This window comes from Cupressus sempervirens, chromosome 4 (genome assembly GCF_028749045.1).
Source record: "Cupressus sempervirens isolate cs-2001-9-10 chromosome 4, ASM2874904v1, whole genome shotgun sequence".
NCBI classification, from domain to species: Eukaryota; Viridiplantae; Streptophyta; class Pinopsida; order Cupressales; family Cupressaceae; genus Cupressus; species Cupressus sempervirens.
In genome coordinates, this window is record NC_143121.1 from 545,780,006 (window position 1) to 545,797,434 (window position 17,429).

The following is a 17,429-nucleotide window of genomic DNA, read 5'->3' on the forward strand; positions in this document are numbered from 1 at the left end:
TCCCCTTGATCTCCCACGATTTCTAGGATTATTTTCTCTCCCAATCATTTTGCCTCTACTTTGTGTGTTCAAAGCACTTCTTGATGTAGATTCACCTGAGGTTTTTGATGTAGGAGCATCTTGCATCCAAAATAAAGGGGAGACATGTTGAATTTATAATTTGAAAAAAAAAAAAAAAAAAATCTGGAGGAGAGAGAAAGTGACGAAAATTAGAGGAGAAATAATAAAAAAATAAAAAAGAGAAAAGAAAGGAAAAGAGGATTTTTATTTTCGAGGTGCATAGGTGGCGTAAATAGAAAAATAAGAAAAATAGTTGTCATTACATTAATTGAGGTGTGTAGGTGGCATCTTAGAAGCTTGTGGAAAGTTTCTTAAATCTTGCATTTAATATTTGTTGGGATCCATAAAAGAAATGTAATTTTCTAATTGGGCCACATGGTGGTGCTTAGTTGTAATTCTAGAAGGTTATGGAAGTTTTAGAAGATTGTGGATATTGTGTAGAAGGTTGTGGATAAGTCATGCACTGGGTGGTAAGTGCCTATTTAAGCAAGGCATATGAGCATTTCTAATCAAGCTTAAGAAGTAGAAGCTAGAAGGTGTGAAGACTTCAAGGTGTGAAAGCTCTAAATGTGTAGCTCTTAAAGTATAAATTCTTGGTGAAGCTCTTGGTGTGAAGACTCTTATTTGGAATTTCTCTTATGTTGAAGAATTTGTAAACTTCTTTTTGAAGAAGTCATAACTATGATATCATCTTGTGGGTGTTGTAAGGATCTTCAAGTATAATAAAATTGCTTGTGAAGCATTTTTTTTAATTTCTCTTGGTCTCCATATTGTTGCACTCTTGATTGCGAGTGGGTAAGGGTGGTGTGGCCCTCTATCAAGTGGTATCAGAGCATACTATCATTAGCGGTATCAGAGCAGACCATCATTAGTGGTATTAGAGCGGGAGTTCCTAAGTGTACAAGCAGATCACCGAAGTGTGAGGCAGTTTGTACCAGGACCTTGATTGGGTGAAGTTTATCAGAGTGGGAGGTCCTGAGTGTGTGGACAGATCGTTGAACGTGAGGCAGTTTACACCAGGATTTGCAAAGAAGGTTGATCTTGTGGCTGATTGATCTTTTAGATTGGTGGATTTTTTTTGCTTAGGGTTTGCTAAATTTTTAGAAGATGCCTCCAAGAAGATTGGACCCTAAGGAAAATGATGACCTTAGTGAAGCTATGAAAGAAAGAATCTTAGAGAAGATAAGAGCAGAGGTCAAATCAGAGATTGCATTGATGAAGAGTGACATGATTGCTGAAATTGTGAGTGCTTTGGGTGGTGTACCTAGGCATGTGGGTACTGAAGACAGATATGATGAAGTTGCCGAAGACTTTGAAGCTGTTAGTGAGGATAGAAGTGATCACGAGGAGAGACCTATTGGAATTAGGGCTAGTCAGTTTGCTTGACCTAGATCTCAGTTGAAGTTGAAGGATAAGATGGAGGTTTCTAAATTTTCAGGTACTTTGAATCCTGAAGACCTGATTGATTGGATTGGTGAATTAGAGGACTACTTTGAGCTTGAGGGTATTGAAGATCCATTGAGAGTAAGGTTGGCACAAACTAAGTTGAAGGGACATGCTGCTCTTTGGTGGAAGGAACTACAAAGAGATAGAGAAGAGGAAGGTGAAATGAAGATCACTAGATGGAAATTGATGGTGACTAAGTTAAAGGCAAAGTTCATTCCTGCTGATTATGAACTTGAATTGTTTAAGAGGTTGCAGAATCTAAAACAGAAGGATATGACTGTGAAGGATTACACTGAGGAGTTCTACAAGTTGACTATTTGGTCTGGGCATAGAGAATTGTCAAAGGAGAAGGTAGCACGGTACATTAATGGTTTGAGATTCAATATTCAGGATGAGGTTGGTATGTTGAATATTTCCACAGTGGAGGATGCTTATCAGTATGCTTTGAGAGCAGAGGAGAAGCTAAAGAGGAAGAATCAAGGTAGTTCCCAAGGAAAGGAGAAGCAGGATAGTTCGGTACAAGCTAAACCAAAAGCAGAAGGTGAACCAAAACTTATGGAACAAAGAAGAAGGACAGGTGGAGGTGTATTTAGAGGTAATTGTTTCAAGTGTGGTCAAGAAGGGCATAGATCTTTTGAATGTTTTATTGGTAGGATAGCTACTATTGTGAATGAGGTTGAAGTCCAAGAAAATCAGCCTGAGGAAAGAGAAAGTTTGTTGGCTTGACGAGTACTAATGGGTAAGAAGACATTGGATTCTTGTCAGAGGACTAGTTTGTTCAAAACTTGTTGTAAGTCTGGTGGGAAAGTTTGCAAGTTAATTATAGATGGTGGTAGTACTGATAACCTTGTTGCTGAGGAGATGGTTCAAAAACTTGGTTTGGAGAGATTGAGACATCCTTGTCCTTATAGAATTGGCTAGTTGCAAGGTGAGCATGCTTTGGAAGTGAGGGAGCAATGCCTTGTTGATTTTCAGATTGGGTAGTATAAGGATCAAGTATTGTGTGATATTGTGGATATGAACAGTTGTCATGTGTTATTTGGTAGACCTTGGCAGTATGATTGCAGGGCTATGCATGATTGTGTTAGGAATGTGTTTACTATTGAGAAAGGTGGTAGGAAGTTTTCTTTGATTCCTTTGCAGAATGAAGCGCTCAGTAGGAGAAACTTGAGTGTTGGCAGTCGAGTTGAGTTGGAAAATTTTGTGAAGATTGAAAATCAACATGGGAAACAGACCTATAGAACACCTGTGGTGGATGTAAAGGAGAAGAAGAAAAACAAAGGAAAGAGTGTGCAAGTTGAAGATTTGGAGGACATATATGTGAAGAACCAGTTTGGGATTTATGTGTTGAATCCCGAAAGATGTTCTTCCAGCTATTAGAACATCTTTTCGGACCTGGGGAGTCTGATGTAGGAGCATCTTGCATCCAAAATAAAGGGGAGACATGTTGAATTTATAATTAAAAAAAAAAAAAAAACTGGAGGAGAGAGAAAGTGACAAAAATTAGAGGAGAAATAATAAAAAAATAAAAAGGAGAAAAGAAAGGAAAAGAGGATTTTTATTTTTGAGGTGCATAGGTGGCATAAATAGAAAAATAAGAAAAATAATTGTCATTACATTAATCGAGATGTGTAGGTGGCATCTTAGAAGCTTGTGGAAAGTTTCTTAAATCTTGCATTTAATATTTGTTGGGATCCATAAAGGAAATGTAATTTTCTAATTGGGACACATGGTGGTGCTTAGTTGTAATTCTAGAAGGTTATGGAAGTTTTAGAAGATTGTGGATATTGTATAGAAGGTTGTGGATAAGTCATGCATTGGGTGGTAAGTGCCTATTTAAGCAAGGCATATGAGCATTTCTAATCAAGCTAAAGAAGTAGAAGCTAGAAGGTGTGAAGACTTCAAGGTGTGAAAGCTCTAAAGGTGTAGCTCTTAAAGTATAAATTCTTGGTGAAGCTCTTGGTGTGAAGACTCTTATTTGGGATTTCTCTTATGTTGAAGAATTTGTAAACTTCTTTTTGAAGAAGTCATAACTATGATATCATCTTGTGGGTGTTGTAAGGATCTTCAAGTATAATAAAATTGCTTGTGAAGCATTTTTTTTTATTTCTCTTGGTCTCCATATTGTTGCACTCTTGATTGCGAGTGGGTAAGGGTGGTGTGGCCCTCTATCAAGTGGTATCAGAGCATATTGTCATCAGTGGTATCAGGGTAGACCGTCATCAGTTTTCCTACGAGTTTTCTCACTCAAGATAACACCGATCACATCATCATTTTTTAGGGTATTAGATCTAGAAATAGAATTACTCATAACCATTACCAAGCCATTCTAGCTTTTAGGCAAAGAACACAAAATCAAGAGAGCCCTAATTTCTTCATCAAAATTAATACCCATAGAAGATAACTGACTAGTAACAATATTAAATTCATTTAAATGATCTACAATAGATCCACCTTCTACCATTTTCATATTAAATAAACGCTTCATGAGAAATACCTTATTTGAAGTGGAGGGCTTTTCGTACAATTTTTCTAGGGTTTCCATCAACTCTTCCGTTGTCTTCACTTTTGTAATGTTAAATATCACTGATGATGCTAGACATAACCAAATGCTTCCAAGTGCCTTTCTATCTAAAATCTCCCAGTCCTTATTTGTCACAGTTCCTCGGTTCTTAGTTTTTCCTTCCAACGACTTCCACAAGTCCTTCTGATAAAGATAGTCCTCCATTTTCATCTTCCATAATTGAAAATTTTGCCCATTAGACTTTTCAACCCTCAGCTTACCCTCATTTTCCATTTCTCCCACTCAATCATGAGACTTTCCTGCATAGGATAACTGAAAAAACAACATCACTAAACCATAGACAAAAATAACAATTACATGCAAATATAGCCAATAATAGAAAAATAATAGATTGCATAGAAGAGAACATGAGACACCAAGATTTAACGTGGTTCACCCAAACCCTGGGCTATGTCCACCAAACAAAAAGTCCAATATTAATACAATCTAGTGATTACAACCTGATTACAATCCGTAATCCCTTACAACTCAATACTGCCGCAAGAAGCAATTTTTGAATTACACATAATGAAACAATTCCTATGCCTAAGCCCTTTTATACAAGTTTTTTTTTTGCTTTAGAATTAAAATTAGTTACAACATGTCGGCCATAAACCAACACCTAGGTTGCATGATAATAATTAATTATTATATACCCAAAGTTTAGCTTAAGAAAACTAGAGAGATAATAAGTGACTTAATAATTAAATCAAAATAATTTAATTAATAAGACAATATCTTTTTACTCTAACAATATATTGTGAGTGTTAAATATGGGCCTCTAATTCAACCATACACTTCAACATGATCATTGTTTATCAGTAATATCTCAAAATGAATACAAGATTATTCATCTAGCATGTTTTCACAAGGTGATCTATTGCCTTTTAACTAGACGAGGTTTTACTACGTACTCTCATAATTAAGAGTTCAATAACCAAACCAAACTAGTACAAAGGATTTGAATGAATGCAGATGCAATATTAATCTATGTTTTTGATATTCTTGTATACAAAGATATGAACTAATCTAGATGATACACAAATTAATCTACGAACAATGTTAAGAAAATTAAGCTATTGTAATCTAAATGACGAGCATGTAAAAAAAATAGAAATTTAAATTTAAGATGCTTGAGTAATCAATCCAACAATAATTCGATACTCTTCACTTGCATCCTCCCCAAATGAGAGGTCGGGGGCCTCTTTTATACAATTCTGGATCCAACCAATGGTCAAGATTAAACTGAGTGTATGGTTCATATTGAATGAAAGATTGAGTCCTCCATTTTTAATGGAGTTGAATGAGATGAAACATGGGATAAAATTGATCCATTCAAATATGTGCTCATGATTATTATTCCAGTTAATTAAACAATTAGTTTCAACAATTATGATGGGCATATTTGATTAAATAAATATATTTAATTCCTTTTTCATATGAGATGAATTAGGAAAGAATATAGATCCATTCAACATGACATCATAATTTAATATTCTAAAATAATTAGTTTCAACACTTATGATATTTATATTTAATTAAATCAATGTATTTGAGTTTTTTGTGTATTAGCTAAAGAGGGTGGATCTAATTTAATTAAAGTGCTTAGGACTCATAAGTAAATTAATTCAATAAGGAGATTAATTTAGCCATTTTCAATCAATATTTAGGAATTAAATAAAGTATATGATTAATATAGATTAGGGATTTTCTAGATTCGACACTTAGGTCAAGTAAAGATTATCAGAGCCATAAATATCTAATACAATAGGACTTAATTGATTAAGAAATAGATGTTGCAAGATTGATGCACTGAAATTGGTTTAGAATGCCAATGTGCCAATTTAGGGGTATCACACTTGCCCCTCTTTGAATAAATGAGCGAGCAACACATTGATTCAAAGAAATTGAAAGTTTGAAGTATAGAACAAGAACTAAGATTGATTTTGAGATTTGATGACCACATAAACCAATTGAAGATATTTTTAGGGTAATCTCCAGAATGGAGATTAACCCTCTAGAGTCCAGATAGGACACCTAGATACCGGTCTAATAGCACAATGATTGCCAAAATTCGTCGGATTGTTCCCAAAACGAGACTCAATCCTCAGGAGTTAGGGTTAGAATGCCCCGATACCTATTCGTGAAAAGATCAAAGATCAATCACAACTCATAGGATTGTCTCTAGAATGAGGCTTAACATTTTCCTCGATACCCATCCGTTAAATAGTGGTTGAAAGAAAGCTTAGAATTATCTCCAGAATGAAGCTTATTCCTCTAGAGTCCAGATAGAACACTTATATACTTGATCATCGAACTATGACAAGGACTGTTATAAGATTGATTAGTTGATCAATGGATCAAATAAATGACATATTATGTCAAATAGAGGGAACAAAGATTCCCTTAGTGATGAGATGCCCCTAGCGATTCAGATGTTATATTCAGATGAAGTTGAAGCTAGTTTTGAAAGATTCAATGATGTAATCATCCTGTCCCCTTGAGAGTGAAATCAAAAGATGACACACTAGAATAGTGATGTAGATCTGTAGATTGGAAGACACTGAAGTGATCAAACATTTAAAGGAATGTATAATAGATCAAGAGAACGTGAAGAAAATTTAGAGTTGATTCAGAGTGATTTCAAGGTCTAGTTGACCAAGTTTGATTGAGGTTGACCATATTTGACTTCAGTTGAAAAAATTGAGAATTTTTGAGAAAATATTAATAGGATGATGTTCTAAGATTTATAGAGTATCATAAACATAGATTGCACAAGCATTTGATCCCGTTGATCCCAAAATTTTAAAATACGATTTTGAGTTGTTCAAGTGTGTTAGATTTTGATTTTGATTCCAAAAATGAGCTCAAAGTGGTCCAATTAGCCGGGGGGAGGGGGGGGGTGCTTTTTACATGCATCAGAGCACTTTGATTTTTTTAAGGTCAAAACCTATATAAGGGACCAAAAGGTCATTTTCAAATCATTTGATTATTTGTCTTTTGTGGAGACATAGTTGGCCGACAGACTATGAAAATCTAGTATGTATCCATAAACCTCTTATTTGTTTCAAATTTCATAACTTTCGGTCAAATTTTCATCATTTTTGGATCTTTGATTTTTTTTCCCATTGGGATCCTTGTGCGAGGACTTGATCTCTTGCATGAGCCTTTGAAAGACTTCATGCAAGGAAATGCTACTAGAGAACTTTCTTGCACTATGTTCAAGGTTTCCTCGCATGAGAGACACCCATGTGTCACACAAGTGACCCTATGATAAGGTCATTTTTTGCATGTAGGGTTTTTTCTTGCATGACCCTAGGAGATCTCTCCCACAAAGTTTTGCATCCTATGCGCAAGATTATGAAGTCTCTCATGAGATTCAGAGCATTAGTGAGTCATTTGTGTGCAAAATTTCACATTTTTTGGTAGTTCAAGAATGTAATAGGTCATTGTAGCATGTTCGTATTGCAATAGTATAGAAAAACCATGTTTATGTTCAGATTGGATATTGACTGTGTTATGTTGTTTTTGTGTTCATAGGTTGACTTTCCAAATGTAGGATTAGATCACATTATCCCATCATTGGGGCGTTGATTAGGTAGCCATATGTTACTGGGCATAGAAACATCGAGGCACTTGGTCTGTTGCATCTATGTGATATTACTGATCTGTGGGTGAATCATGGTTTGTTGACTTACTTTGGTGGAGCGTTTTCATTCAGAGATAAATACATTTCATTTGCCCCTTGAAGAGATGATAATCACACCCCAGGACATATACAAGACTCTCTAGATCCCATTCCATGGACCTTCGATTGAGTATGAGATGCAACCACCACCTGGCATGTTGGCACTGAGGCATCTTCTAGGATGAGATCATCATGGGTAGGGCTATCCCATGGGAGGAGTTGGTGCAAGTATACAGGTTGATACACATGTTAGCAGTTGTGCTTGGAGCTTTCCTCGGGCATTACTTGATGCTTGACAGAGGTCAACATGGCCTAAAGTGTGGATGGGGTCAGATTTTGTAGTGGATGTTGGACTGGTTAACACACTTTGGGTGGGGTCAGTGCATTCTAGCGCACATGTTCCATGAGATGCATGAGATCATACACAGAGAGAGGAAGAACATGGCAACATGGATTTATGTTTTTCAAATATGGGCACGACAACACTTGTCCATCACAAGACTAATATATGAGGACCAGAGACAACCTTGTTGGGATAATTTAGAATAACTAGGAGCGGGAGGGGGGGGGGGGGAGGGGTGAATCAATTATTCAAAGTCCAAATGTATAAATAAAACTTTTCACAACTTATTGAACCCATAAAACATTCGTACCCATGCATGCATACATTATGTAATAAGTAAAACTTGTATGTTACTATCAAATCAACTTGCAGAAATGTAAAGCATGAAACACAACACATTCATCAACACACTTGACACATGAATTTATGTGGAAACCCAATTTGGGAAAAACTAGTAGTAACATGCTACTCCTTTTCTCTTTTTTGAAGTGATGCCCTGTGAAAGGCCAACCCTGTTAAAGGTTACAATACACACTATTAAAAGTGACACAGTTAAGGGATTTCAATCACCCTATTAGAGGTGAGCCTTGTTAGAGGACTTTAGGCCATTCACTTGGAATGCTACCCAGTTAAAGGATTGTTAGGTCAACCTTAATCCAAAGGATTTACCCTAGACTGATACAGTTGTTAGAGAGTAACAGTAGAGCTTTGATTTGATGCAACTTACAACCTCTCTTGTAGATTGCAAATCTCTATTCAGTCCTCAATTCTACTTGGCCTTCATACTTTACAGCTCTGATAGCTTGTTCACCCTTCAAGCATTCATCTCCTTAAGCCTTTTTGCTTAACATGACATTGCAGACTCTTCTCTTGGGTCACTTGATGAAGCAAAACCCTTAATTCCTTCTCCTTCTTAGGTTCTCACACATGACAACAAAAACTTTTGCTTCATGACCAGATATTCCTATAAAAATGAAATTAGGATTTTTTTCCACTCATTTTCCATCATCCAAATTAGGGTTTTTGGATGGATTAGGTAGAATACAATGTATCTACCACATATCTTGTCTTTTCTAGAAAATTCTCCTAGAATCCATTTGAATTCATCTAAAAATGGTCTACATCAAATTCTCTTCCACTAGCTCATCAACCTTATCTTCCTCCTAGTTTAAAAGTTTCAAGAAACCAAACTTGTCGACTTAGATTCAAAAAATCTTTGATCTTTAACATAATGCAATAGATCAACATTATCAATCTTCTGATGCTCGACAAATACTGCGTTGCTTGGCATCAACTGTAAAATCACTTGGCATAACTAAAGTTTATTGATGCTCGACATCAACTAAATTTTACTTGGCATCATCTATCTTGCTCGGCATCCACTAGAATTTTCTTTCACTCAGCTCCAATTGACTTTCTTGCTCGACTTGTACTAACTTTTCTCGGCACCTACTATCCACTTAGTCAAGTTTGGTAGACAAACTTTGTGTAACTTGCTCTTCTAAAATTTCTAAGTGTAGCCAAAATTTTGCAACCTTAAGTAAATTACCAATACATCATGTCATCACCATCTTAACTGATCCTTGTACTTTATTACATAATCATAACTCAACCTTTTATGTCATCACTATCTTAACTGATCCTTGTACTTTATTACATAATCATAACTCAACCTTTTCTCTAGGTGCTATTGTTACCTCTAATTGATCAAATCCTCTTCATCAATCAACTAAGTGATAGTACTCGAATCTTATAAGTAGTTGTCTTATCAATAAATAGCAGGTTTGACATCGGTGATAAAACCATGATTGAAACACATAGTCTTCTTCAACAATCTCTCTCTTAACAATCTCTCCTAACAATGATCTTTTCAATCAGATTTCAACAATCTCCCTCTTTGCCATTGATGGAAAACCAAATTGATCAACCAAGTCAATAAAATGATGAATATCTTGTTCAACCAAAAACCAATATGACTAAGTTAAAACAGTAAGGCAATACCAAAAAGAAAACTTGTATTGAAATTTCTCCCTCTATCAAAAACTTCCATCTTCTGATTAGATTATAAGACTCTTTCTTATAAATCCCTCTGAGTTCTTTCTCATATCTCCCTCTTATTAGGTAGATTATGATTTCACCCTCTAATATCAGTCTTGTTCAGCTTCTTTGACAATAATATCTTGCATTTATAAGGAATATCTCCCTCTGTGCTATGCTTTCTTTCTTTGATGTACTTTCTCTCTTTCTGATCAACAAATCTCTCCTTCTGATAATGATTAGTTTAATGTGCTTTCTCCCTCTTTGTTTTGGCAGCTCTTGATTAGTAAATCTCTCCCTCTTTGACAATAATGCCAAAGACATATAACAAAATTTTTCATCTTAAAATATGCAGATATAATCTTTTGTAGTTTCTCCAGTTTCTCCCGCTATCACCTTGCTTGAGACTAATTTGAAATTTCAGCTCTATGATTACTTTAGGCCACTCTTAAAGTAAGATCCTCTGCATCAATGTGTATTATATGAACATCAGCTTGTTTGATGTAGGGCACTCCTTCTACTTCTTAAATAGCCTTTGATAGGGGCATCACCCATAGTTTACCTCTTAGATACTCATGAGCATCCTTAGGTAATGGTTTTGTGAAGATATCATCAATTTGCTCCTTTGAGTTACCATATTTTGTCTTCACTTCTTTCTCTTGAACTAACTCTCTCAAGTAATGATACTTGATTGCAATGTGCTTTTTCTTTCTGTGCATCATTGGATTCTTTGATATATTGATAACACTTCTATTATCGCAATAAAGTATCATTGGTTTTGTAATTTCTTCCTTCATCCTTTTGAGTAGTTGTTTGATCCATATAATGTTTGTGTAGTTTACAGTAGCAGAAACATATTCTGCTTTAGTAGTAGATTGTACAACTCTATTTCTTGCTAGTCCATGTAACTAGTCTTTTGCCTAAGAAAAATTCTTCTCCACTGGTGCTCTTTCTATCATCAATGTTTCCAGCCCAATCGACATTAGTGTAGGTTCTCAATTCAAACTTTTCTTTCTTCTTGTAGTATAGAGCAAACTCTTTTGTTCCTTTCATAAATCTCATTATTCTCTTCACAGCCATTAGGTGATTCTCCTTGGGATTAGCAGAGAATATTTCAACTATCTCTACAGATAATGCAATATCAGGTCTGTTATGTACTACATATTACAATTTTCCAATCATAGACCTATATAATGTTTGATTCACCTCAACAGAATCATCATTCTTTGACAACTTGTGTCTTGTCATCATAGGTGTACTTATAGGTTTGGAATCCTCTAATCCAGAAGTTCTCAATATTCTTTGACATACTTTGACTGAGTGATATATATAGCATACTTCATTTGGTATACTTTCAATTCCACAATTTTTTTTTCTCCAAACATAGACATTTCAAATTCCTGTTTCAATTGATATGCAAAGTCCTTACATAAAGCAACTTGTCCTCCAAATATGATATCATCAACAAATATTTTAGATAGTAAAATACCTTTATCTTTATGTACAGATTGCTATTATCATTAGTCTTCTCAAATCCAATCTTCACAAGATAAGTGTGAAGTCTCTTATACCATGCTCTCAGTGCTTGTTTCAAACCATATAGGGCTTTGTGCAATCTACATACCATGTTTTTATTGTTATCATCAACAAGACCTTCTAGTTGTTCTATGTAAACTTCTTCTTCTAGTATGCCATTCAGAAATGCAGATTTATCATTCATCTAATAAACTTTGAAACTTTTGTATGCAACATAAGCAAGTAGAGTTCTTACTCCTTCCATTCTAGCAACAGGAGCAAATGTCTCCCCATAGTCAATTCCTTATTCTTGTGCATATCCATTGAAAACTAATCTTTCTTCATTTCTTGTGACTACACCACTTTCATCTAGCTTATTTTTGAATACCCACTTGGTGCCAATCATATTTTTGTCTTTTGGTCTAGGAACCAGACTCCATGTTTTATTCTTCTCTATCTGTTTAATCTCTTCTTCCATGGCTTTTTACTAGTCCACATATTCTAATGCATCTTTTACTATTTTTGGCTCCTTCATACTTAGAAAACACGATTCACTTCTCAAATTGTTTCTTGTCATTGGCCTAGCATCTCTATCTCCAATGATTTCATTCGCAGGATGATGTCTTTTGACATATTTAGACAATCTTGGCTCAACTCTTGTTTCTTCATTTTGTCTTTCAACTTCAAAATCACTATATACATCTTTGTCAAGTATCTCAGCATCTCTTTTATGTGAACTAATCTCATAATCATAATGTGCATCTTCTTCATTTTGTAACTCGACATCTGAATGCAACTTGGTTCCTGAATGCAACTCGACATTCACAGGATGTGACTCACCAGTTACGAATACTTGCTATTGATTTGTAACTTGATTTGCAACATCTTGTTTAGTAGGCATTCCTTCATAAAGGTATAAAAATGATTTGTATTCTTCTAGTTCTTTCATAGGTTCAACCTCATGTACCTCTGTGAATTCATCAAAATTCACATTTGCACTTTCCTTAATTTTATTAGTGTTAGTATTTAAACACTTATAAGCTTTACTTCTTGTGGAATATCCAAGGAATATGCCTTCTTCATTTTTTGCATCAAGCTTTCCATTCCTAACATCTTTAAGAATGTAACACTTACTTCCAAATAGCTTAAAGTATTTTACATTGGGCGGATATCCATACCATAGTTCAAAAGGTGTTGAATGAGTACCTTTCTTGATTTGCACATGGTTCAAGGTATATACAATAGTACTTACAACTTCTCTCTAGTATTTCAGAGCAACATTCTTCTCCATCATAAGTGCTCTAGCATAGTCCATTATAGACTTATTTCTCCTTTCATCAATCCCATTTTGTGGAGGGGTCCTAGGGGCAGATGTCTGTCATTTGATTCCTTTGTCATTATAGAGCATCTCAAACTCATTTGATGTGAATCCTCCTCCTCTATCTAATCTCAAGCATTTCATATTTTTACCTGTTTCTTTCTCAACTCTTGCCAAGTACCACTTAAACATTTGAAAAACATCAAATTTTTGTTTCAAAAACATAACTGTTATCATCCTAGAATAATCATCAACAAATAGCATTATGTACTTATCTCCTCTATAGCTTTGCACTTCAATTGGTCACACAGGTCAGTACAAACAATCTCTAGTATTTCTTTAAAGGTATAAGCTTTACTCTTAAAGCTTGACTTTTTCATTTTGCCTAGCTAACATTGTTTGCACACTATATTATCAAGTTTCTTCAACTTAGGCAACCTCTAACTTTCTTCATGTTACTGATACTAACCAAGTTATCAAAATTAACATGACATAATCTCTTGTGCCAAAGCCACACATCATCAAATTTTGCAACAAAGCAAGTAGCATCCTCTATATCAAGATAGAATAGATTACTTCTAGTTTGATCACCTTTTCCAATTAGTTTCCTATTTGTGTCATATATCTTGGCAGTCTTGTTTCCAAATTCAACCTTGCATCCCAAATTATTTAATTTTGACACACTCAACAAGTTATAACTTAGTCCTTCAACATAATAAGAATTATCACATGAAATCTTGTCTATGATTTTGATAGAACCTTTTCCTTTTATCAAACACAGTGCATCATTACCAAATCTTACACTATTTCAATCATAACATGTTAAGGTAATGAACTTACTTCTATCTCTAGTCATGTGATGTGAGTGATGTGAGCATCCACTGTCAATGATCCATCTATCATTTTTGTTCACACAAGTCACAAGTGCACTTGCCTCATCTTCATTAGATTTTTCCTTCATTGTAACATACACCACTTCATCATCATGATCATCAAAATCATCCTTGGTTTCCTCTTCAGCAATGTAGCTTGACTTCTTGCCTTTGTCTTTGTAATCTTTGCTGTCATCTTCTCTTCTATTTTTGTACTTGTTGCCATCTCTGTAGGATGTAAGGCCCCTTCCCCAATACCATATTATAAACCCTAAATAACACGAATATAGTTAGAACTAAGATGCGTAAGGAGGTGAGTTGTCATGTTCTTGCTTCTCATGCATGGTATGTGAATTACAGAATATTACCATACACCTTATGATAGAATAATAATAAGTAGATTTCAGAATTTAGGTGTGTCATGATTGGCATCCTTCTTATTAATATTGGACCTGAGATCTTATTAAGACTCATATACATTGTAGTCATTATTGTCATAAGTATCGTATTCAAAATTTTATCAAGTTGGTAACCTAAGACCCTATGAATAAAGACTCGATATGTTATAACTTAGAAACTAAGCCAATAAGTTCATAGTATGTTATGATCTATTAGGGTAGTTTTTTAAGGTGGCCATTGTGAAAAGACAAATTTACACCACCCTTGTGATTACTAATAATAATTATAGACATAAATTGTTATCAATTTAGATAAGGCCTACTCAGTAGATCTCAGCATGATGTAAATATAATAATTCAATTGTCCTACAAGTGGTATTGGGTGGATAGGCTATAGTAAAGGATGATTAAGATGAAGATATAATATATTGACTAATAGATATAATGGGTTTACCTAATGATTGATTTTGAACCTATGCAGACATGATTATGAAAACATCTCAATTTCTTGACACTAGTGATTTTAGAGACATATGCCTTATAATGTAATATCTCATTATGATAACGGGATATTGTTAGCAATCAAACTATATTTAAGTGAATCAAAGGATATTAGTTGTGATGTTTACATTTTAATGATTTTGACCTAAAATATGTGGTCAGAACTAATTTTCATGTTGAATGACTTAACAATATAGATTCAACATTTTATCATTATGATAGAATATGGATTATGATGTGGTTCAAAATGCTAGTTGATCATTCAATTAGATATTAATGTTGATATGCATATTTTGATGCTTTATATGAAAATGATTTGAAAATGAAAATTGATTATGATGTTAAGATTAATTATTTAAAATGAAATTGTCATGCACTTATATACATGTATTTTATATGATTTTCTTTTCATTGGGCTACTAATGTTTGAGTTAGTGCGTAGGCAATTGAACCATGGAAATCTTTAGGGGAAGCAAGGTCCAAACATATGTGAACACGGTTTAGCCAAGGTGAATCTTTGGAAGATTCAAAAGCCTCGTTGTGATGTATTTTGTTTCATAAATGTAAGCTTGTTTGTGTGTGACATTTTCAATCTCAAAAGATGTATTAGGGACATGTCATGATGATGTGGAATGTGCTTTTATGTGTCACTTGACACTTGTGGATTTTGTGTGTTAATGACATGTCATTTAGGGTTTTGGTCATGGTGGCATTTTACCCTAAAAATAATTACCTTGTTAATTATTAAGTAAACTCACTTGACAAGGGTTAGGATGGGTCATTATCAAAAGGAAATTCAAATTTAGACTTGACTAGGATTTTGAAGGGTCATTAGGTGGTCCCAAACTATCTTTTATGTAAAAATGAGCTACCCATATGATAGTATAACATGTTAGGGACCTAATTTTGACCATGATAGTGATTAGACAGCCTAGGGGGGCCTTTTACCAATGCCTTCTTCCACCAATTCGAAAATTGAGTTGTCACATGAGTTCCTTTCCATGTGTCCACTAAGTCAAAAATAGCAAATTTAGGGGGGAGACAAGTTTGTAAGAGGGAGTGGTTTGGTGTTTTTGCCAAAATAGTTAGTGGGAAAGCGTTTTTAGAGAGCCTTGGACAAACTAGTGGGGCATTCACCCACTCTCTAAGTTTAGAGATAGTTAGGGTTTTGGAGGGAGGCTAAGGGAGCTCTTCATAAAATATCATTACCATTAGCTTGGAAAAAGGTAGTGCTCAAATCATGACCATTTTCTTTTAGCATTGTATAATGAATCTGCAAGCATGGAGTGTTGTTATGGGATCAAGTAGTGTTGATGCAAATCCTTCTAATGTGTTGTCATTGTACATTGTGCTTCATGTATCTTCTTGTTTTTTTTTTCTTTTTTGATTCTTTTGCTTTGTCTTGAATGCTGAATGTTAATGGGTGTGAAGGCTTCACTCACCCTTGGGAGGGAAGAGAAGTCTTGGGCAAAGGGGTTAGTTGGGCTCAACATTGTAGTTGAGAAAATCTACCTTATGATGAGGAGTAGTTATTTCTTTCATGGAGTATGGGCTCCATTGAAGCCATATGCCTTTGTTGTTTTGGGAGATACAAGGGGTTTTGTGTGGATGAAGGAGGAGATTTTTATGATAGCCATGAGAGGCAAAAATGCAATTTCAATTTGATTTTTGTGTTATGGATATGGAATTCTCCTCCTTGAAGAGTCCACCTTCACCCAATGTGTTAATGATTCCAATGGTGAATCACTGTTCAAACCTTGGTAGGGATTTTTATGTATTGTGTTGTATGTTTCATGCATTATCAAATGTTGTATGCATGTATCCCATTTGGATTTGCTTTCCCTGCTTGGTGGGTGGCTTAATAGAAGCCTAGGATGGGAGGTGAGTCTCATGGTTCTTGTGTAAATGTATTTTCAGATTTTGTGCTCTAGGGAGCAATGGGAAAAGCTTGGGAGGATCATCTTGTAGAAGTTTCTTGAAGGAGAAAACTTGTCATTGTGCCTTTTACATGCATTGGAGAATCTCTTTGTGTCTGATTTGTGATGTTGAAATCAATGAAATCATTGATATAACAAGGAAGAGAAACATTTGTGTATTTTATTTGAAAGTTGGAATCTCCACCTATGTCATTAGGTATTACATCTGTGAGGTAGGAAATCTCCATATTATGTACATTATTGTGAGGAGTGTTTCCATGGAAAAGATGTAGAGCTTGGGAGATGATCATATGTATTTTCATTTTAGTTTCAATGACATTCATTTAGATGTTTTAAATGGGAGAATTTATGGCATCATAATAGTCATAGTTGAGTGTAAGAATGGAGTCATATCCAAGGATAAAATATTTTTTTAATGCTCAATGAATGAGCATGCATATGTAGACTCATATTCATTGAAATCCTAGATAAATATAAGTGCATTTCAAAAAGGGTTGTTTATAAAAATAAGTTTTCATAATGCAATAATTCCATGGGTAATGTCAACCAAAGTTTCATTATTGGCATAAAGGATTAATCTAGAAGTTTCATGCTTGATCATGTTTTCAACTAGAGTTTATGTATTGAGATTATTGTTTAAGGATTTTTCAATCTAGATACTTACATTTGAATATTAAAGTAACATCATATTACTAACAAGCCAAGATTCTTAATATAATAATTAAATAGAGAAGTTAAATAAAAATGAATA